The sequence below is a fragment of the Felis catus genome, chromosome B2 (genome assembly GCF_018350175.1).
Source record: "Felis catus isolate Fca126 chromosome B2, F.catus_Fca126_mat1.0, whole genome shotgun sequence".
In the NCBI taxonomy this organism is placed as follows: Eukaryota; Metazoa; Chordata; class Mammalia; order Carnivora; family Felidae; genus Felis; species Felis catus.
Window position 1 is genome coordinate 46,852,281 of NC_058372.1, and position 22,880 is coordinate 46,875,160.

General features: G+C 36.5%; 1 pseudogene; it reads left to right on the forward strand.

Annotated features, from left to right (window-relative positions):
- Window positions 1-4,823: 4,823 nt before the first annotated feature.
- Window positions 4,824-22,880, forward strand: part of LOC101092363 — a 48,529-nt pseudogene continuing 30,472 nt past the window's right edge.

Here is a 22,880-nt window from a genome sequence, read left to right on the forward strand (position 1 = left end):
CTGCATGGTCACATGAACGTTTTCCAGGGCAAGTTCAGCGAGACTCCCCTCCAGAGAGTCAGCATGGGTCTGAGCCATACGGGTCTCCGAAGCTTGAGGTTTTGAAACACAGCCCCATCTGAGGTAAAACTGGAGGGAGGTGCTGCCAGGCAGGCCGATGGCTTGGACACCGACAGGGTAGAGGCGGGGAGTGGATGGAGGCCTGAGACAAAGGAGGGGTGCTTGATCGCGAGTTGGTCAGAGCACAAAATACCTGTGGCAGAGATTAGGGAACTGAGTGAAGCCATTACCACCTCTTCCCCACACGCTCAGGTGTACCACACTGATCCACCCCTGTAACCTAAGCAGTGCCACAAGGTGGACAATGGAGCCATTACATCAAGCCCCACCCAACTGCACCCTCCAAGGACATCCCCTAGAAGACCAACACGAGTCCCTCCACCTGCTTAGTAGACAGACTATAGAGTGCTTCCTAGTTTGAGTTCTAGGTGAAAGTGGTTATAACGTCATCCAGCTTTCATTCTGTTTGCTGGTTCATCTATTCTTTTTGTCTTTCTTTTCTTTTTCTTACATAAAGAAAGAGAAAATTTTATTTTTATTTTCTTTTTTTAATATTTTATTTTTTCATTATTTTTTACTTTACTTTTAAAATGTTTTTATTCTACTTCATTTTCTTTATTCTATTCTATTCTATTTTATTATATATTTTTTTATTGTTTTAACCTTTTTCTTTATTTTCTTTCCCTTTTTTCTCCATTCCATCAAGCTTCTTTCAACAAGCAGACCAAAACACAACTAGGATCCAGCTTCCTTTATTTGATTTTTGCTTTTTTAAAAATTTTTTTAATTTTAATTTTTAATTTTATTATTTTTTTCCTTCTCCAAAATGACAAAACAAAGGAATTCACCCCAAAATAAAGAATAGGAAGAAATGACAGCCAGGGCTTAATCAACACAGATATAAGCAAGATGTCTGAACTAAACTTTAGAACCATGATAATAAGAATACTTGCCAGAATTGAAAAAAGCATAGACTCTCTTTGTGCAGAATAAGAAAAAAAAAAAAAAAAAAAAAAAAGAAGTAAAATCTTGTCAGGATGAGATTAAAAATGTTATAACTGAGATGCAATCTCGAATGGATGCCATGACAGCAAGGCAGTAAATCAGCAATGTAGAAGACAAAATTATGGGGAATAATGAAGCAGAAAAAAAGAGGGAAACTAATGCAAAAGAGCATGATACAAGACTTAGAGAACTCAGTGACTTATTAAAAAGGAATACCATCCGAATCATAAAAGTCCCAGGAGATGAAGAGAGACAAAAAGGGCAGAGGGTCTATATGAGCAAATTATAAGAGAAAACTTTCTGGGGAAGGACACTTTCTGGGGAAGGAACTTTCTGGGGAAGAATCATAGATAACTCCCATCAGATCCAACAAAAAATGGCCATCAGCAAGGCATATCATAGTCAATTCACAAAATACACAGGCAAGAATTATGAAAGTAGCAAAGGAAAAAAAGCCCTTAACCTATAAGGAACACAGAAGAGGTTCTCAGCAGATCTATCCATAGAAAATTGGCAGGCCAGAAAGCAGTGGCAGCATATATTCAACGTGCTGAATCAGAAAAATATACAGCCAAAAATTCTTTATCCAGCAAGGCTGTCATTGAAAATAGAAGGAGAGGTGAAGAGTTTCCTAGACAAAAACTAAAGGAGTTCATGACCACTAAACCAGCCCTACAAGAAATTCTAAGGGAGACCCTTTGAGTGGAGAAAAGACAAAACGAAACAAAAAAGACCAAAAGCAACAAAAACTAGAAAGGACCAGAGAACATCACCAGAAACACCAGCTCAACAGGCAACACAATGGTGCTAAATTCATATCTTTTAGTATTCACTCTAAATGTCAATGTACTAAACACTCCAATCAAAAGACACAGGGTATCAGAATGCAAAAGAAAACATACCCATCTATATGCTGCTTACCAGAGACCCATTTTAGACCTAAAGACACATGCAGATTGAAAGTAAAGGGATGGAGAATCATCGATAATGCTAATGGATGGCAAAAGAAAGCTGGAGTTACTATACTCATATTAGACAAACTAGATTTTAAAATAAAGACTGAAACAAGAGATGAAGAAGGGCATAATATCATAATTAAAAGATCTATCCACCAAGAAGATCTAACAATTGGAAATATTTATGTCCCCAACATGAAACACCCAAATATATGAATTAATCACAAACATAAAAAAACTCATTGATAGGGGCGCCTGGGTGGCGCAGTCGGTTAAGCGTCCGACTTCAGCCAGGTCACGATCTCGTGGTCCGTGAGTTCGAGCCCCGCGTCGGGCTCTGGGCTGATGGCTCAGAGCCTGGAGCCTGCTTCCAGTTCTGTGTCTCCCTCTCTCTCTGCCCCTCCCCCGTTCATGCTCTGTCTCTCTCTGTCCCAAAAATAAATAAACGTTGAAAAAAAAATTAAAAAAAAAAAACTCATTGATAATAACATAATAGTAGATGATTTCAACACCCCACTTACAACAATGAACAGATCATCTAAACAGAAGATCAACAAGGAAACAATGACTCTGAATGACACACTGGACTGGATGGACCTAACGGATATATTTAGAACATTTCATCCTAAAGTAGCAGAATACACATTCTTTCCAAGTGCACATGGAACATTCTCCAGAATAGATCATATACTGGGGCACAAATCAGCCTTCAACAAGTACAAAAAGCTCAAGATCATACCATACATATTTTCAGACCACAACACCATGAAACTCAAAATCAACCACAAGAAAAATATTTGGAAAGACAATGAATACTTGGAGAGAGTAAAGAACATGCTAGTAAAGAATGAATGGGAGGGCACCTGGGTGGCTCAGTCTGTTAAGCATCTGACTCCAGCTTAGCTCATGATCTCATGGATCATGGATTCAAGCTCCAGATGGGGCTCTGTGCTGACAGCTCAAAGCCTGGAGCCTGCTTCGGATTCTGTGTCTCCTTCTCTTTCTGCCCCTCCCCTGCTCGTGCTCTATCTCTATCTCTCAACATTAAATAATTGTTAATTTTTTTTTTAAAGAATTAATGGGTTAACCAAGAAATTAAAGAGGAATATTGATGGAAAATACTGGTAAAATTAATTAAATGATTATTTTCTCTTAATTAGAAGATAGGGTAAAATGCTTTCTTGAGATGATTTCCTCTTTTATTTTTTTATTTGATGAACTAGAGTAAAACCTCACAGTTAAAATGTTATCTATTTGCTTACTTACTTGATTTTATTAGTTTCTTTTAATATGCCAAATACAACACATAGTGTTTCTTATTGGCAGGTTATAGCATGCAAAGTCAAATAAGACATTGCCTCTACCCCCAAGATATTTATAGGCTAGTGCAGACTAGATGTGTAAATAATTAACAACAAAAGCCAAATTAATCAAGTGATAAATAGAGGTATAGGCAGTGCTGTGAAAGAACAAAATAGGAACAATTAGTTTATACTGAGACCAAGAGTGATGTCACCAAGATAGTGGCATAGGTTGTTTCTGACCTAACTCCCTCACAAGAACAACTAACAGCTACTCAAGAACAAACCACCCCAAGAGAATCCTAGAATACATGGAGGAGGCTGAAGTATCCCTGTACCACAGAGAGGAAAACACCATTAGAAGGGTAAGAGAAGTGGCTACAAATTGACCTCATTGCCCCTCTCCCCAGCCAGCAGAGTACCACGTGGAGAGGTCTCCCCCGAGCCTTTGGTTCCTCTAGTGGGAAAAGAAAACCCTGAGTGGACAACCAGAATCCCCACCACCACCAGCATTTTGTATTGCTTTGCAAGAACCCATACTCTGATCCCACACCTTTGAAATTTCAGGGGAATCTGTGGGGCTCAGCCACAGGGAATTTGACTGTGATGGAGAAGGGGAAAGGGCTTGAAGACTGACTTCATACCAGCAATACTCAGGTAGTAATACCAACCATCAGCTTTGCTCACCTGCAAAACAAAGTTAGGAGCACACATTGACCAAGGAACACAGGTGGGTACAGATCTGCCTGATGCAGATCCTCAAATAAGGAGTTTTTCTGGCAATAGAGCCTGGGTTTTCATGCCTGAGAAAGGAACTGAATCACAGCCCCACCTGTTCTGTAGAGTATCTTCTGGCCACATGTGACCAGAAGGGTTAGAGACAAATCTTGGAAGCTGTGAGGCCCAGGGGCACTTGAGCCAAGAGGTGGGCAAGAAAGACTGATCACCTGCAGAGCAAAGCCAGAATCAGGTACAGAGTGTTCCCATGCTATGCACAGGCCAGGGATGATTTATAGCCAAGGCTGAGGGTAGCTTCCAACTCCTCCTAACTGGAGAGACTGCTTGGGAATATGAGAGTAGCCAGAAGTGACTTTCCTCCCCCTGCACAGGCAAAAGAGCTAAGATAATAGCCTCAACCACTGTGGAGATTGTGTTCTGGCCCCATCTGACTAGAAGAGCTGGTAAAAACACCTGGAAGCTGAGCTGCTGATATGTGAGCTAAGAGGGGATAGAGCTAACCACTTCCAGAGCAAAGCCAGTGGCCCTGTTTGGTCAGGGAACTTGGAGGGCAAGTCAGCTTGAGTTAAGACAACAAAGAGCTTTACCAGCTCTAGAGCTGCTTCTGCCGAACCAAAGTAGGGAATTTAATTCATAGTCCCACTCATTGTTGAATACAGCCTTCAGCCTGCTCAACCAAGAAACCTAACCAGAGCATGTGAGAAGCTGCATAGCCCTTTCAACAACCCTAAGTAAAGTAGCACATGAACAGAGAGCACAGCCCATGGCTTCCTCCTTCTATGGAGCAAAACTAGTGGCCTCACCTGACCAGGTAATTTACCATTCTGATTTGGGTCCTCAAACAACAAACGGTATAGGTTCTGGGTCGCATCCAGCTGCCCTGCCAGGGCAGGGATACTAAGTCACAGCCCCATCTACTACTGAATATAGTACCTAATCCCAACCACCTAGCAAACCTGACCAGAGAATCCAGGCAACTGTGAAGCCCATCCTTCAGCCTCCTTGAGTAGGGAACCAAGCTAGCAGTCCCATCCAACTATTTCAGCCAGTGCCACACTCTCTCATCCCCTACCCTCAGAGCTTGAACAGTTGCCTCACCCAAAATCGGACCATAATGGCAGGCCCCACCTACCCAAGGACATTACCAGTAGACACACCCAGAAACTAATAGATGACTGGTGAAAAGCTATCTCTGCCAAAGGAAATCTGTAAAGTCTGGAACAGGAGCCCAATTATTCAAATATGCAGGTACAAATGTAAGGATTATGAAAATCAGGTAAATATGACACCAAAAGTATAATAATATGTTATTAGGTACACAATACTTTTTTAAGTTTTTTAATTTATTTATTTTAGAGAGAGAGAGAAAGTGTGTGCAAGCAGGGGAGGGGCAAAGACAGAGGGCAACAGAGGAGGATCTGAAGCGACTCTGTGAGGAGAGCAGAGAACCCAATGTGGGCCTCAAACTCATGAATCATGAGATCATGACCTGAGCCAAAGGCAGATGCTTAACTAAGTGAGCCACCCAGGTGCCCCCACAATCTTTTTTAAGTCATGTAAATTTTAATAGTAATAACATAGAATATGAGTGAGAAGAAATACAAGTGCAAATTTTATGAATTCTATTGAACTTAAGTTGTTATCAGTTTAAATAAGATATTATAAATTTAAGACATTTTGTGTAAGCCTCATGGTTAACACAAGGGGAAAATCCTGTAGTTATTACACAAAAGAAGATGATAAAGAAGTCAAAGCATGCTAATGCGAAAAAACATCAACACAAAAAAAGACAGCAGGGTAAGAAACAATGAACAATGGATCTACAAAACAGCCAGAAAACAATTAACAATATAGCAATAATAAGTCCTTAACCTATCAGTAAATACTTTAAAAATAAAAGTATTAAATTATTCAGTTGAAAGAGAATAGCTGAATGGATTAAAGAAAAAAAAAAAAAAAAAAAACGCCAAGATCCAATAATATGCTGCCTACAAGAGATTTAGTTAGTCCTTAAAGATACACATAGGCTGAGAGCTAAGGAATGAAAAAAGATATTTTAAGCAAATGGTAACCAAAAGAAGCAGGAGTAGCTATACTTACATCGGATAAAATAGACTTTAAATAAAAAATGGTAAAAGGATACAAAGGTCACCATATAATAATAACTGGGTCAATACATAAAGAAGATATAACAATTGTAAATATTTATGTCCTCAACATTGAGGCACCTAAATATATAAATCAAAAATTAATAGCGCTAAAAGGAGAAATAAACCGTAATAAAATAACAGTTGAGGTCTTTACTCATTCTCAATAACAGATAGATCATGCAGACAGAGAATCAATAATGAAACAGTGGTTTTGAACAACACTTTAGACCAAAGGGACCTAACAGACATATATAGAACATCCTATCCAACAACAGCAGAATACATATTCTTCTCAAGCATATATGGAACAATTTTTTTTAGGATAAACTATGCCTTAGGCCGCAAAACAAGCCTTAGCAAATTCAAGAAGATTTAAATCATATCAAATATCTTTTCTAACCACAATGACATGAAACTATTAAAACAAGAGGAAAGTTGGAAAATTCATGAAACGAAACACATGGAAATGAAACAACACTCTTCTAAACAATTAATGGATCAAAGAAGAAATTAAATTTGGGGGTAAATTTCTGGAAAGTTTTTAATGAAAATGGAAACACAACATACCAGCACTTGTAGGATGCAGCAAAATCAGTTCTTAAGATGGGAGTTCATAGTGACAAACACCTACATAAAAATCAAGATCTCAAATAAACAACCTAAGCCTACACCTTAAAGAACTAGGAGGAAAAAAAAAGACACAGAGAGAACAAACTGAGCCCAAAGTTAGCAGGAGAAAGTAAATACAGAAAAACAATAGAAAAGATGAACCAAACTATGATTTGATTCTTTGAAAAAATAAGTGACAAATCTTCATTAGAAAACTCAAGGAAACAAGAGAAAGAACCCAAATCAACAAAATTATAAATGAAAAAGTTGATATTAGAACTAGTAACACAAAAATTCAAAGGATTGTAAGAGACCTATGAACAATTTTATGCCAACAAACTGAACAACCTGGAAAAAAAAAATTCTTTTTAATCTTAAAAACAATTTACTAAAACTGAATCAGGAAGAAATAGAAAATATCAATAGACCACTTACTAGTAAAAAGATTGAATCAGTAATAAAAAATCTCCCAGGGGTGCCTGGATGACTCAGTCAGTTAGTCATCCGACTTCAGCTCAGGTCATGATCTTGCAGTCTGTTAGTTTGAACCCTGCGTCCAGCTCTGTGCTGACAGCTCAGAGCCTGGAGCCTGCTTTGGATTCTGTGTCTCCCTCTCTCTCTGCCCCTCCCCTACTCATGTTCTGTCTTTCTCTCTCAGAAATAAATAAAAACAATTTTTAAAAATCTCCCAAAGAAGGAAAGCTCAGGGCCAGATGGCTTTACAGGTGAATTTTACCAAAAATGTAAAGAAGAATTAACACCAATCTTTCTCAAAGTCTTACCAAAAAATTAAGAGGAAGGAGTACTACCAAACTCATTTTAGGAAGTCAATATTATCCTGATCCCAAAACTAGATGGACACTACCAAAAACAAAAATAAAAAAAACAAACAAACAAAAAATTATAGACCAATATCCTGATGAATATAGATATAAAAATTCTCAACAAAATACTGACAAATTCAATTCAACAGCACATTAAAAAATTATTCATCATGATCAGGTGGAATTTATCCCTGGGATGCAAGAATGGTTCAACATTTGCAAATCAATCAATGTAATATATTACATTAATAGAATGAGAGAAGAAAATCATTTAATAATCACAATAAATACAGAAAAAAAAACATTTGGCTAAATTCAACATCTGTTCACAGTTTAAAAAAAAAAATTTAAGAAATTAGGCATAGAATAAATATACCTCAACATAATAGATGCCATATACGGAAAACCCACAATTAACATCATACTCAATGGTGAAAGGTTGAAAGCTTTTCATATAAGATCAGGAACAAGATAGGGATCTCCATTCTCACTATGTGTGTTCAATATAGTACTAGAAGTCCAAGCCAAAGCAATCAGGCAAGAAAAATAAATAAAAGATATCAGAATTGTAAAGGAAGAAGTAAAATTGTCTCTATTTGAAAATGACATAATTTTATATATAGAAAATCCTGAAGACTCAACCAAAAAACTGTATATCTAATCAATAAAGTCAGCAAAGTTGCAGGATAAAAAATTAACATACAAAATCAGTAGCATTTCTATACACTAACAAGAAATTTTCTAAAAGAAATAATGAAATTGATCCCATTTACAAGAGTATAAAAAACAATAAAATACTTAGAAATAAATCTAAGGAGACATTGATGAAAGAAATCAAAGAAGACACAAGTAAATCAAAGAAGGTATCCTATGTTCCCAGATTAGAAGAATTGCTGTTTTTAAAATAATAATATAACAGCCATCTACAGATTTAATAAAATTCCTATAAGGATTCCAGTTATATTTTTTACAGATGTAAAACACTTCTAAAATTTATATGGATCCACAAAAGACCCTGAAAAATCAAACAAATCCTGAGAAAGAAGAACAAAGTATGAGGCATCACACTTCTTTATTCCAAGGTATACCATAAGGCCATAGTCAGAAAAACAGTATGGTACTGGCATAATAACAGATAAATATATCAATGAACAGGATTGAGAGCCCAGAAATAAATCCAAGAATATACAGTTAACCAATATCTGACAAGGGAGATACAAATATTTAATGGAGGAAGGTCACTTCAATAAATGGTGCTGGCATAATTGGATCACATGTAGAAGAATGAAACGGACCCATATCTTACTCCACTCAAAAAAATTAATTCCAAATGGATTAAAATGTACTCCAAATGGATTATAAAATTAACTCCAAATGGATTAAAATATAAGACAAGAAACCATAACTAGAAGAAAACATAAGAATAAAGCATGGTAATTGTTTTTTAGATATGACCCCTAAAGTACAAGCAACAAAATAAAAATCAATGAGACCAGGGGTGCCTGGGTGGCTCAGTCGGTTAAGCGTCTGATTTTGGCTCAGGTTATGATCTCACAGTTCGTGGGTTCAAACCCTGTGTCAGGCTCTGTGTTGACAGCTGAGAGCCTGGAGCCTACTGAGATCCTGTGTCTCTCTCTCTCTCTGCCCCTCCCCAGCTCGCACTCTCTCTCTCTCTCTCTCTGTCTCTGTCTCTCTCTCTCTCTCAAAAATAAACACTAAAAAAAAATTAAATAAATAAACAAATGCGACCATATTGAACTAAAAATCTTCACACAAAAGAAACAATCAACAAAGCATAAAGACAACCTATTGAATAGGAAAAAAATATTTGCAAACCATATATCTGGTAATGGATTAACATCAAAACAATATAAACAACTCACATGACTCAATAACAAAGAAACAAATAATCCAATTTAAAAAATGGGCAAAAGACCTGAAGATATTTCTCCAAAGAAGATACATGAAAGGCAAAGAAGTACATGAAAAGATGTTCAACATCATTTGTCATGAGGGAACTGCAAATTAAAACCACAGTGAGATGTAACCTCGCATCTGTAAAATGGCCATCATCAAAAAGACAGGAGATAACAAATAGTGTTATGTGTGAATGTAGAAAAAAGGAAACCTCATACATTGTTGGTAGAACTGTAAATTGGTACAGCCACCATGGGAAACAGTATAGAGGACCCTCAAAAAATTTAAAAAAGATCTACCATATGATCCAACAGTTCCGTTTCTGGGAATATATCCAAAGAAAACCACAACACCAATTCAGGAAGATATCTGTGGCCCCATATGCATAGCACAATTATTTACAATAGCCAAGACATGTAAACAACCCAAGTGTCCATAGATGGATGAATGAATAAAGAAGTGTGGTATATATATACAATGGAATACAATTCAGTCACAAAAAAATTAGGAAATATTACTGTTTGGGACAACATGGATCAACTTAAAGGCATTATGCTAAGTGAAATGAGTCAGACAAAGACAAACACTGTGTGATTTCATTTATATGTAGAATCCAAAAAGAAAAAAAGAAAAAGAAAAGAAGAAGAACCAAACAAACAAACTCATAGAAAAAGAGATCAGACTTGTGGTTACCAGAGGTGGAGAGTGTGGGGAGGGGCAATTGGAGGCAGGGGCTCAAAGATACAAACTCCCAGTCATGAGATCTACAAACACTTTAGATGTACTGTACCACATGATGACTACAGCTAACACTGCTGTATGATATACAGGAAAGTTCCTAAGAGAATAAACCTTGGGGCACCTGGATGGTTCAATCAGTTAAGCATCTGACTCTTGATTTCAGCTCAGGTCATGATCTCATGGTTTCTGGGTTTGAGCCCTGAGTTGGGCTCTGTGCTGACAGCACAGAGCCTGTTTGGATTCTGTCTCTGTCTCTCTCTCTCTCTTCCTCTCTCTCTCTCAAAATAAACTTAAAAAAAAAAAAGAGAGAGAGTGTGTAAATCCTAAGAGTTCTCATCAAAAGGAGAAAACGTTTTTCCATTTTTTTCTTTCTTTTCTTTTTATTGTATCTGTGTGAGAAAATAAGTGTTAACTGAACCTATTGTGGTAATCATTTCACAATATATGTAAATCAAACCATCGTGCTATATACCTTAAACTTATACAGTATTGTATGTCAATTATTTCTCAATAAAACTGGAAGAAAAAAAAAGAATATATTTCATGGAGGAGTTGGCCATTTAAAGGACATTTAGCAAATTCAGCCTTGATTCTTGGCCCATTTGTAACAATGATTAACTCACCTTGGATACCCTTATTGCAATTGCCTCAAACAGTAACTTGTTTATTTCTGTTCCATCTATTCTGTTTTGTCATAGAATAATAGGACCTTACACATTATGTTTACTTGTTATTTGTTGTTTAACCATTACAGAGTTAGGTACTATTAAATGCGACTTAACAGAATGTGTAGAACTTTCAAGTTAATTACCTGTAACAATGCTATTAATCTAGCATTTCTGAACTCAGGATTATTTGCAATAGCTGATTAGATAATTTCAAAAAGTACTGCGGACTTCACTGATTATTTTTTATGAAAAAAATGTCATTTTTCTTAATTAATCTCTTCGAGACTAAAAAGGATAGTTGTTTTAGGGTGCCTGGATGGCTCAGTCAGTTGAGCATCCGACTTCAGCTCAAGTCATGATCTCCCGGTTCGTGAGTTCAAGCCCCGCATCGGGCTCTGTGTTGACAACTCAGAGTCTGAAGCCTGCTTCAGAATCTGTGACTCCCTCTCTCTCTGTCCCTCTCCCGCTCATGCTGTGTCTCTGTCTCTCAAAAAATAAATAAATGTTAAAAAACAATTTTTAGAAAAGATAGTTGTTTTGAGGTACTTAAATTTACCTTAAGTAAATATTACATTTTATCAATCTATAAGTAAAAATTAGTTTGCATAAACAGCTATTCATTTATTGATTATAATTGGAATATTAATTAATCCACCTCTTTTGTAAACTACTTAAATTTGTTATCCTTAAAAAAAAGGCAGTGAAAAAAAGAACTTCTCTAATACTGACTTCTAAGGCAAAAAAAAAAAAAAAATAGCCAAATTACTTTATTTTGTATTTTATGTTATCAGTATAAGCATAATAGAAAGTTTTAAAATGTCTCAAATTATTTGCAACCTTTTTCTGCATTCCTGACCCTGTTCCAATTTCCACAATATAATTTACAATCCTTTTTCCTACAACAATGGACATAAGGAATCTCATTCCTAGAATAAATTTATTCTTAGGATAAATTAAAATCTAGGAATGTATCAATCCAAAGCAGACTCCTACAAACTGGAAAGAGTAATCATTTTTGTGGAATAGTGGGGAGAATAATAAAAATATGTGCTGCTCTTTAAGTGTGTTCAGTTATAAATTCCTTTCCTAAGCCTCTGAAATTTTAAAGACATTCTATGCATCATTAAGGTATTTATGTCAAGGAAAGGTAAATGATTAAAGAAACATCCTAGACAACATCCTCCACAAGGAATATCAAACAGACATAACGATTATTAAAGTATTAACTACTCATTAGTGGCAGTGCTGATTAATGGAATGGTTATTTGAATCTTAATAATTCTGTGTTGTTGAGCAAGATATGCTAAGTCTCTGCCTCATGCTTTATGTTTTCTTAAGCATAAGTCACGCACACAATGCCTCCAAGAAAGCTTCAAAGAACATAGCACTTTGTACAGGCTTTCTAGAAGAGAGCTGTGACTAATTAGTGATCATGCCATTGAATAATAACAATTTTTATAATTTTTTTTGCTTCTACATACACTATGTATTATTTAATCCACTTTATAAGCTTTCAACAGCCTGGGATAGAAAAGAAGAAAAGGCACAGCTTATGAATCATTTCCTATACCTTAGATTAGTCCTTTATACTGCTATTCACCCTACTGAGAGCTACTGTTAGCTGAAGGAGAAGACATTAGAACAAAAGTGCTCTCTGTTTTTCCTCTTACTTTTTTTCATGGACAAGCAAGAATCAGGGAATATAGGGAATTTTATACTGCTTTCAAAAGAAGGAAGGTAAAATCTGCAGTTTCACTGTTAATAAGAAAACTTCTTGGTAACTTCTATGGGACCTGTTTCTACGTCACTGAGACAAGTATGTCTGGGTCTGATGATGATGGCCAACATTTATTCAATGTTAACGCTATGTAGACATTGTGCTATATGCTTATACATGCACTCTTATTTGCCCCCTCATAAGTTCCACATAAAGTAGACACAATTATTACTCTCATTTTAACCTATTTCACTGAAGGCATAATATCCAAATTATAGCCAAGAAAGAAGGGTAAAAGGACATAGGGAAAAGAGGTTTCATGGGGGGTTTTTGTTTGATTTTTGACAGGCTTTGGATTTTACTCAGAAAGGATGCCTTCTCCAGGGACTTTTGCCAATAGTCCAGCCAAAGTCATATGGCCCCGAAACTGTAAAGGAGCCTGAGATATCAAATATTAGTTTCTATCCTTGATAACAGAGAAATGCCAGGAAACAGGATTTGTGGCAGTGTTAGAGAATAAGCCAACCCACAGAATCTGACACATTTAAAAAAGAAAGTAAGGGCACCCGGGTGGCTCAGTCAGTTGAGCATCCGACTTCATCTCAGGTCACCATCTCGCAGCCCATGGGTTTGAGCCCTGCATTCTGTGCTGACAGCTTGGAGCCTGGAGCCTGCTTTGGCTTCAGTGTCTCCTTCTCTCTCTGCCCCTCACCAGCTCACACTCTGTCTCTCTCTCTCAAAAATAAACATAAAAAAAAAAGAAAGTAAACTTCAGGTACATTAAATAACTGAATTTAAATAAGATAAAATTTGTAAAAAAAGTTAAGAAGAATATACATCTATCAGGACCAGGGGAGACATTCTTATACAAGACTGGAAAATTATACATAACAGAATAAAAAAACCTTATTTAATAATATAATTTTAGTTACCAAAAAAAAACCCCACAAACAGAGTTAATAAACAGAACATTCAGAAAATGACTGTGATATAGCTGGCAAACACAGACACATATACAAACACATGCACCCAACACACATACTCAACACAAATAGTCCTTACAAATACACAAGAGAGATATAAAGTGCAAATGAGTAAATGGGCAAAGATATTGTTGGCATAATTCATAGGAGTAAATTGAAAGAGAAAAATAACATAAAAGAATCTTCAACCTCTTCAGTCATAAGTAAAATGCAAATTAGATTAATAAGAAAATATCACTTCTTATTTATTAGAACTGCAAACATTTTCGAAAAAGAGAGAGATATATGTCCTATGATGAGAAGCCCAGCAAAAGGATATTCTTTTCCCAGTGGTGGAAATGTCAAGTTTTATATCCTTTTCAGAAACCAATCTGGCAGCATCTTTTAAAATCTGAAATACACACTTGACCTTAGAAATGGCATTCCTAGGAACCTAATAAAAATAAAAGCATTACTATGTAAGGATATAACTAAAGATTATTAATTGCAATATTATTTATAATGCCAAAAACTGGGGGAAAAGTTTAATATCAATCAATAGAAACAGGGTTGGCTAAATTATGTTATCTTTATGTTTTAGAATACTATGTAGCCCACTATAAAAAATTTAAATTTTACCAATTGACTTAAAGCATTTTCATAACTTTCTGAGTGAAAAAAAAAATGTGCAGAAAAAAAACATACATGATCATCCCATTTGGGACAATAATAACATATTTCTGCATAGATAGACTTTTGTATGTGTGCACATATATATGCTTATATACAATTACATAAACGTGAAGAAAATATGTAAGAAGAAATGCTGGTGTAAACATATGTTACAGGGTTGAAGAGTGATTTAGGTGAAGCATGGGAGAAGATAGAGAACTTAACCAAGTAAAAAAGAAAGAGAAAAATACCACTAATAATAACTATATAACAGCAGATATGATCTGCTGCTAAGTGTGCATTCATGTAAAATTATATTTATTTAAATATACATATATATGAATACATTTATGTCAAAAAATTAAAATAGTAACATGATATAGAATAAGGGTTGTGACCATGCCTATAATGTCATATGCGGTTCTAGGCAAATATAGAAGACATTAAGAAAAGAAAAGAGTTTTGTAAAAAATATTTAATGTAATTAAAATATACACAAACCTAAAATAGAAAAGTCAAAACAATGTGGAAGCAAGAATCTTCTACATACATTACCTCACTAGCAAGATAGTGTTTTTTTTTTAATTTACCATATTACAACAAATGGCCTGTTGCTATTGTATATTCTGTATATGGCATGGTTATGTCTACAAATATGAAACATCTGGAACAAATCCGAGAAATCCAAACATCAGAAGTGTTTTCAGGTGCTTATATAGACATCATCACGTTGATAAGACAGCCAGATGATGACCAAATTTTTCAAACTTTATCAAGGTATTTATTGTTTTATAGATACAACATTTGTTCTATTTATTAAAATTATAAGTCTATGTCAAAGTGTGTGTAAATTAATAATGGAAACCATTATTTTTTTCCTAAAAATCCTAAATCCTAAATCCTTTTCCTAAAAGAAAAGAAAGAAAAGAAAAAAAGATAAGAAAAAAGAAAAGAAGAGAATCATGAAACAAAAATGACAACTGAAATCATCAAGGAGTATTTGTTGTTTTATAGATACAACATTTGTTCTATTTATTAAAATTATAAGCCTATGTTAAAGTGTGTGTAAATTAATAATGGAAACCATGATTTTTTCCTACACCTCAAATTAATTAATTAATTAATTAATTAATTTAAAAAGATAAGAAAAAAGGAAAGAAAAGCAGAGAATCGTGGAACAAAAATGACAACTGAAATCATTAGGGAGTGCAGGACCTTCAATTCTTCTAGGATTTTAGGAAAATGAGGATTAAGATGGACTAGTTTCCTCCTTTTCTGCTCAACAAATTCTACCCTCCTTTTCCCTCATATTTAAAAGGTGGTTTTCCCACCCACTTCAGAGAGAAAATACTAATTTGTGGACTGAAACTCCTCAACTTCCTATTTCTGTGCCTATAAACTTAAACCCATTTCCATGCCTTCCTCCTTTCCTCCCTCTACAGCTAAGACTTTGCCCCAAACTCTGGAATTCCACGCACACCCCTCCTTCTCGGAAAATGCCTTCTATGCATCGTCCCTCCTTGTCCTTTGGCATCTTCAACTTACCCCTCTTTAGGCTGTTTGTTGTTTTTTTAATTAGGCCTTACCTATATATCATTTTTTTTAATGTTTATTTTTGAGAAAGCACCAGCGGGGTTGGAGGCGGGGTGGCGCAGAGGATGTGAAGAGTGTTCTGCGTTGTGCTGATAGCAGAGCCGGATGTGGAGCTCAAACCCATGAACCATGAGATCATGACCTGAGCGGAAGTAGGATGCTCAACAGACTGAGTGCCCTAAATCTTTTTTTTTTTTTAATCCAAATCTGGGTTAGAAAATGTACCAAATGAGCCTGTCACATTTTACATATCTGAAGACAAGAAAATTATCAAAAACTACTGAGGACTTGTCAAAATGACTCACCAATTTTAAGAGGTTTGCAGTGTCCAAACGTGGTATAGTTTAAGCATCAGTGAGAATAATAGCTACGGTGGGTGGAAACTTGTGAAGCCACTTAAAATTCTTGCATTCATAATAACCATTTTTGAAAAAAATTAAAAATGCCCAGGTATTCTTTGAAGGATGTCAGATAATTAACTCAGAATTTTGAAACTGGTCAATAAACGAAACTAATCACTGTCCATACAAATTATACCTCAGAGTAACCAAATAGTTAATGAGTAAAAGTCTCATTTACAGACTTATTCCAGCTAATGAATGACAAGGTAATATCACATTTTGCAACTCTTAATAAATTAATAGACCCAGGCAAGGGTTCTCAAAGGCTGCTGATTTCACAATAAAAAACACAACGGGACATTTTGTGCCTCCAGATGAAAGAACAAACTGCAACATGTGAAGCAGTCTTCAAAAAATAATTGAACTACAAGAGGATCAAGACTCCAGTTCTAAGTACCAATTTAAAGAAAATGTGGAGCATAGAAAACATATTACATAGCACAATTCAGCAACTAGCAACATCCAAACCATGAAACATTATGCAGGACAAATGGTCCATTTGCTCAAAAAAATCAATAAGAAGAAGGGGTGCGGGAGAAGAAGCCTACAGTTTAAAAGAGATATGGGAGGATTCCTCTCAGTGCTCCAAAGGAAGACACATCCTCTTTCCAATTGGAAGTCTCCTGCCCATTGGTGGTGGGTCTGCAGGGCTGGCCAAAGTATAGACCCTGGCCTCGTTCTGGTCCATGATGGCAATGGAAGAAGACCTCACCTCCTCCACAGACACACCAAATCCACACCTATTTATACAGCAATTCCTCCTGAAGAAGAACTGAGGGCTGACTTAATAGCTTCTGTATAACAAAAGATAAAGAGACCACGTAGAGGGGTGCCTGGGTGATTCAGTGGGTTAAGCGTCTGACTCTTGATTTCCCAGGGTTGTGGGATCAAGCCCCACATCGGGCTCTGCGCTGAGGGTGGAGCCTGCTTAGGAATCTCTCTCCCATTGCCCCTCTCCCCTGCTTGTGCTTGCTCTCTCTCTCTCCAAAATTTAAAAAAAAAAAAAAAACAATAAAAATTTTTTAAAAAGAGACCACGTAGAGAATGACGAGCAAGACAAAGACATGATAATGAAAAGAATCCTCACCTCTGATCCTGTGAACTGCAGTGGGGAGGGATAGTACTAAGGGACTATGAGCGGATTCATCTGTCCTAAGGGAGAGAAAAAACCCCTGTGATTTAAAAGGGCAACTAGTGGGGTGCCTAGGTGGCTCAGTTGGTTAAGCGTGAGACTTCGGCTCAGGTCATGATCTCTTGTTTTGTGAGTACGAGTCCTGCATCAGGCTCTGTGCTGACAGCTCAGAGCCTGGAGCCAGCTTTGGATTCTGTGTCTCCCTCTCTCTCTGCCCCTCCCCCACTCACACACTGTCTCCCCCTCAAAAAAAAAAAACATTAAAAAATTTTTAAAAAACAAAGAAAATCCTAAATACTCCACCCAAGAACTATTAGAACTGATAAATAAATTCAGTAAGGTTGCAGAATACAAAATTAGTACCCAGAAATCAGTTGCATTTCTATACACTAATAACAAAGTAACAGAAAGAGAAATTAAGAAACCAATTCCATTTATAAGTCACCAAAAAGAATAGAATAACTAGGAATAAAATTAACAAGGAGGTGAAAGACATGTACTCTGAAAACTCTAAAACATTGATAAAATTAATTGAAGACAACACAAACAAATGGAAAGGTATTCTATATTCATGGACTAGAGTCACTGATATTGTTAAAATGTTCATACTACCCAAAGCAATCTACAGATTCAATGCACTCTCTATCAAAATGCCACCAGCATTTTTCTCATAGCTGGAACAAATAATACTAGAATTTGTATGGAACCACAAAAGACCATGAATAGCCAAAGACATCCTTAGAAAGAAGAACAAAACTGGAGGTATCACAATCCCATATTCAAGATATACTATAAACCTATAGTAATCAAAACAGTATGGTACTGTCACACAAATTAACACAGAAATAAATGAAACAAAATAGAAAGCCCAGGTATAAACCCACATTTGTATGATCACTTAATCTACAACAAAAGAGGCAAGAATATACTATAGGAAAAGGCAGTCTCTTTTTTAAGATGTAGATATTTTTACTTTTTATTTTCTTAATTTTTTTATTTAAATTCCAGTTAGTTAACATAAAGGGTAATATTAATTCCAGGTGTTCAATAAGTGATTCAACACTTCCATATACCACCTGGTGCTCATCACAAGTGTACTCCTTCATCCCCATCACCTATTTCACCCCTCCCCTTGCTCACCTCCCTCCTGGTAAACATCAGTTTCTTCCCTTTAGTTAAGAGTCTGTTTCTTGGTTTGCCTGTCTCTCTTTCTTTTTTTTGTTTGCCATTTGCTCATTTGTTATTTTTTCTTAAATTCCCCCATATGAATGAAATAATATGGTATTTGTTTTTCTCTGACTGACTTGTTTTGCTTAGGATAATACTCTGTAGCTCCATCCATGTCATTGCAAATGGCAAGATCTTATTCCTTTTGATGGCTGAATAAAATTCTATAGTATATATAACCACATCTTTCTTATCTATTCATTAGTCAGCTATTTCCATAATTTGGATATTGTAGATAATACTGCTATAAACATTGGGGTGCATGTATCCTTTTAAATGAGTATTTTTGTATTCTTGGGTAAATACCTGGTAGTACGATTGCTGAATAGTGGGGTACTCTTATTTTTAACTTTTTGAGGAACTTCCATACTGTTTTCCAGAGTGGCTGCAACGGTCTTTTCAAAGTGTCCTCAGAAAACTGGACAGATACATGCAAAAAAGTGGAACTGGAAAACTTTCCTACACTGTACACACACACACACACACACACACACACACACACTAGAAGAAAAGATAGCCAGTGGTTTCTTTGACAATGGGCCTAAAGCACCATTTTCCTACATATGTCTTCTGCGTCAAGGGAAACAAAAACAAAACTAAACTACTGGGACTACACCAAAATAAAAAGCTTTTACAGCATGAAGGAAACCATCAACAAAACAAAAAGGCAACCTGCTGAATGGGAGAAGATATTTGAAAATGATATATCTGATAAATGATTAACATCAAAAGTATATAAAGAACTTATATAACTCAACACCAAAAAATAAAATAAAATAAAAATAAACTGATTAAAAAATGGGCAGAGGCACTGAATAGACATCTCTCTAAAGAAGACATTCAGATGGCCAACAGACACATGAAAAGATACTCAACATCACTAATCATCTGGGAAATGCAAATCAAAACCACAATGAGATATCACCTAACACCTGTCAGAATAGCTAGAACAAAAAGACAAATAAAAAGTGTTGGTGAGGGTGTGGAGAAAAAAAAACCCTGTTGGTGGGAATGCAAATTGGTGCAACCACCATGGAAAACAGTATGGAGCTTCCCCCCAAAATTAAAAATAGAAATACCATATGATCCAGTAATTCCTCTACTGGGTATTTATTCCAAGAAAACAAAAACATTAATTCAAAATGACATATACACCCCTATGTTTATTGCGGCATTATTTACAATAGCCAATATATGGAAGCAGTCTAAGTGCCCATGGATAGACTAAATGGCCAAAGAAGATGTGGCGCACACACACACACACACACACACACACACACACACACACAGTGGAATATTACTCAGCCATAAGAAGGATGAGATCTTGCAATCTGTGACAACATAGATAGACCTAGAGGGTATTATACCAAGTGAAATAGTCAGAAAGAGAAAGACAAATACCATACGATTTCACTTATATGTGAAACCAAAAAAAATAATAATAAACCTATAAACAGAACACGCTAATGGTTGCCAGAGGGAGGGCAGGTGGATGAATGGACAAAATCAGTGGAGGAGGGTGGGAGACACAGTCTTCTAGTTATGGAATAAATAAGTCATGGGGATAAAAGGTACAGCATAGGCAAACAGTCAATTGGACTATAATAACACTGCGTGGTAACTACACTTGCAGTGAGCATAGCATAATGACTTGTCAAGTCACTATGTGGTACACCTGAAACTAATGTAACATTGCTTGTCAATTATGCTTTAATAGTAAATAAATACATAAATACGTAAATAAATACGTCAGACAAAAGACATTATTAAAGGGTGATTCCGGGACTTAGCTCCACTGTGTGTATGGGAAGTTCCTTCACACCAACAATTCTCCACGACACCAGCTGGATGTCCTACAATTTATCTCAATCCTGACACTGTCTGGAGGTGATGTCAAACTCCACAGGTTAAGGGGTAGTCCCACAAGACTGCCTCCACGCCTCTCCCCACAGCCACCACTTGAGACACCAGTCGCAAGCCCAGGTTATCCTGTGCTTCTGACCAACTAGCTATACATTGGAGGTTTCAGGGGCTCCCTTCCTGGCTTTCATTAATTTGTGAGAGTGACTCATAGAACTCAGGGAAACACCTAAATTTACCAGTTTATTAGAGAATATGACAGAGGATACAGATGAAAACAGCCAAATGAAGAGATTCACAGGATAAGATATGTGGGAAGGGGCGGAGAGTTTCCATGGCTTCTCTCAGTTCCTTGTTGTCCTGTGTCCCATTATGAAACTACAAATCATCTGTGGTAGAAACCCCTCTGTCACCACATTCTTCAGGCTTTGGTTACTTTCATATATGCCGATTTAAACCTCAGATTTATAAAAGTTACCAGGTTACCACCCAGATGCACAGTATCAGCATTCATGATGTAAGAATAGCTCTACGATGTATCGTGATCAGAGATAATCATTCAGTTACTGAATTGTAAATAATTCTTGGGATGGCTTCTTGACTTTAAGTCCACTGAATAAAACTATAAAATTGTACTCTGTGTTACCAGGCACTAGGATAGGGTACTGAAAATTGTGCATGCAGACACGTGACACGAGCCCCTTTGCACACAATTCATAGTTACGCAGTCTCCGTAAACACTTATGTTCACATGCACTATGTGTATGGCAATAGATCGTCTGTGTTCAGACAAAAGTAAAAGAACAGTTTTCTCAAGTTGTTTTTTGGAGAAATTTATGAAAATCCGGCTGTATATATTTGACATAAAAAAAAATGGGGCGCCTGGGTGGCGCAGTCGGTTAAGCGTCCGACTTCAGCCAGGTCACGATCTCGAGCTCCGTGAGTTTGAGTCCCGCGTCAGGCTCTGGGCTGATGGCTCAGAGCCTGGAGCCTGTTTCCGATTCTGTGTCTCCCTCTCTCTCTGCCCCTCCCCCGTTCATGCTCTGTCTCTCTCTGTCCCAAAAATAAATAAACGTTGAAAAAAAAATTTAAAAAAAAAATTTCCATTTAGAGCCAAAATAATAAGAAAAATTAATCTGTATATTCCTCAGTTCCATTGAGTATACCTCTCCTTTATTTATACCTCTGCATTTCCTTCTGAGCTTCTCTGCTTGTTAAAATTCAGCTTCGTTGTAAAATAAAAGACCATTTTGTGATTCTAAACAACACTCAGTAAATACCACCAGTGTAGCATTGGGAATCTCCATACTTCTACTTGTTCACTAACTAGAAGCTTCCTGAATCCTCTATTACTGTCATTTTATGGAAGCTTCCTCACATAACCATGATCAAGTATTAACTTCATTTTGAGCCCCTTTCCCCTCTCTGGAGGATGGAAGGGTAGACTGAAAATTCCAAGCTTCTAATCATGGTTTGGTCTTTCTGGTGACAAACCCTCATCCAGGAGCCATTCAGGAGCTCACCCAGTCACCTCAACAGAACAAAAGGTGATCCTAGTATTTCCTTATCACTTAGGAAATTATACGGGCTTTAGGAGCCCTGTGCTAGGAAAGAGAGACAGGACAAACTTATAGTTTGTATTATCTCACAATAATCAATGACAATGTAAAGGCTCTATTTCAATCCAAAATTAAACAAATAAATGGTAAAATGAATTACAGAATAATTGAAGCAATTTGAACACTGAATGGATATTTAGCAATACTAAGTAATTACTATCAATTTTTAGGTAGTACAATCATATTGTGATTAATTTAAACAGCAGATAACTTTTGAGGGACATAGACTACATTACATGTTAATGAAATTACACAGTGTTTAGGATTTGCTTAAAAATACTGCAGATGAGGGGTGCCTTGGTGGTGCAGTCGGTTAAATGTCTGACTCCTGATCTAGGCTCAGGTCATGATCTCAAAGTGTGTGAGTTTGAGCCCCGCATCAGGATCTGCAATGATGGCGTAGAGCCTGCTTGGGACTCTGTCTCTTCTCTCTGCCCCTCCCCCACTTGTGCTTGCTCTCTCTCTCTCTCTCTCTCTCTCTCAAAATAAATAAATAAATAAACTTTTAAAAAAATTAAAAAGATAATTCAGACAAAGGGCACCTGGGTGGCTCAGTTAGTTCAACTCTTGATTTCAGCCTCTGTGCTGACAGTGTGGAGCCTGCCCCACCCCCATTCACACCCACTCTGTCTCTCAAAATAAATAAATAAACTTAAAAATAATAATGCAGATGAAGGAGCAATTGGTTTAAGTATAATTGAAGCAATATCAGAAAATGATATTGTTTA